Source organism: Rhinolophus ferrumequinum, chromosome 18, assembly GCF_004115265.2.
Source record: "Rhinolophus ferrumequinum isolate MPI-CBG mRhiFer1 chromosome 18, mRhiFer1_v1.p, whole genome shotgun sequence".
NCBI classification, from domain to species: domain Eukaryota; kingdom Metazoa; phylum Chordata; class Mammalia; order Chiroptera; family Rhinolophidae; genus Rhinolophus; species Rhinolophus ferrumequinum.
In genome coordinates this window covers 39,701,874-39,703,950 of record NC_046301.1, presented here as the reverse complement: position 1 = coordinate 39,703,950, position 2,077 = coordinate 39,701,874, and positions in this window count along the sequence as shown.

Genomic DNA, 2,077 nt, shown 5'->3' with positions numbered 1-2,077 from the left:
TGCCTGAGCCTGGAGTTTTTGTGGGGGCAGTGGGAGGCTGGGAGGGGGAACCCCGGCTTTGACTGCCCTGGGATTCTAGAGCTGGGGCGACTGTCCCCAGAGGAAGGAGGGGCAGGAAGCCCTGTCTGCTGGCCCCTGTCTCCGCCTGAATTCCATCATGCAGGCGGCTCAGGTTTCTCATGAACAAATGCCCTTTATTAGGTTCTGGTGCCTAGACTCCAGAAGGCGGCCTTGGCCTCTCCACCTCCCGCCCCCCTCCTCTCAGTCACATGGTCTGGACACGTGGTCGCAGGCTTGCTTTGTTCCCTGGCCCCGGCACCTGAGATGCCACAGTCTAGTTGAGCCGCTTTGGACTTGGAAAGCAGCGCCCAGCCCGGCTGCCTGGAGGCCCGCTGCTGCCCCCTGGTGCCAGCTATGGGTCACTCCCCTGTGGGATGACTACCCCACCATATTAACTGCCTTTCTACCCTATATATCCCCGCCCCTGGAATTTTTTCTTAACTAGCCACCATTTTTTGAGTACTTCCTATATGCGTTCCATACCCTACTTCTATTACTCCATCAATTAAGTGAGGCAGGGAGGTTGAGCGACGTCTCTAAATGTTGCCCAGTAGGAAAGGGGCCTAGAAGGCATTTCAGCCCGGGTCTCCTTGACCCCAAAGCCCATACCCAGTGTCTTATGTATATACTTTTCCTTACCCTAGCTCCTCTGAGCCCCGACTCCAAAACAGCTCCGAAACCTGCCCACTTCTCCCCATATTTTCAGCTCACAGCCCCCTTTATCACTCACCGGGACCAGTGCAGCCCTCCCCTGGTCCCTAGCTCCTGCCATTAAGCGCCTTGCCTCCACTGTTCCCACCAGTGCAGGAGGGCACCTGTGGACACTTGAGTTCACACCTCTTTTCTGATGATGAACCCTCCATGGCTCCCACCCTACTCAGAGGACAAGCCAGTCTTCACTACAGCCCACAGGGCCCTGCCCAATCTGCACCATCACCTCCGCGCTGCCGCATTCAGCCACCCTGGCCCCAGGGCTAGTGACTGAAATGCTCTCCACCTGGCTCTTTGCAAGGCTAGCTCCTCATCCTTCCCCTTCCAGCTCAGGGATCACCTCGTCTAGGAAGCCTGTGCTCATCTAAAGTTGGCCTCTCTTGGTGACGACCACATCATCCTGTTTATTTTTTCATGGCACCTGTCACAATCTCCAATTATTTATTTGTGTTTCCACACTTACTAAGTGTCAGTCTCTCCACCCAGAATGTCGGTTCAAAAAGGACTCAGATCTTGCCTCTTCTTTACCCTCTTATCCCAGGGCACCAGGATTGAGTACACAGCAGGCTTTCAGTATACGGGCAAGGGACAACTGAAGTAAAGTAAAGGGCTTAGCCCAGTCCTGGGCCCTGGGGAAGTGCACGGTGTTAGTGCTTATTAGCATACAGCAGCATTCAAGTTCGCAGTCTTTTATGCGGGCTCAAAGTCTTCTGGCTGCTGTGTGCAAAGACTGTGACAAAATAAGGAGCGCTGAGACCAATGAGGAGGCCACTGCACTAGTCTGGGTATATGCTGATGGTAGACGAGACTCAGGTGGTCTTGGATGAAAAGCATCTGCTTTGGGATATAATGTGAAGATGGAACGGACCTGATTGATTATATGTGGAATGTGAAATAAAGAGCCAAAGAAACAGGAGGAAGCAGGGCTGCAAGGGAGCAAGCTCAGGCAGAATCCTGCAGAGGGCATCAAATCCCGCAGGGAGCTCTGGAGGGTGAGTTACTTCCCCAAGATGTTCTACACTGGTAAGTCCTTGACTAAAGGCGGAATCTTTAAGCTCCCAGGTACTTCTCATTCTCTAAATGTGCAACAAAGGTGCATTGGCAACAAGGTCCAGAGCCCAGGGTAGTGCCCTGAGAGTGGCAAGTGCAGGCTGTCATGCAAAAACATGCAAAACTCTGGTAATGATGCAAAGAAACTAAAGCAGATCCAAAGGGATCTGGATAGGACAGTGTCCTCTACAGGTAGGTAGACTTTGGACCTGCTGAATGCAATATGGGAAGCTGTCACGTAGATGGTTAGATGTGT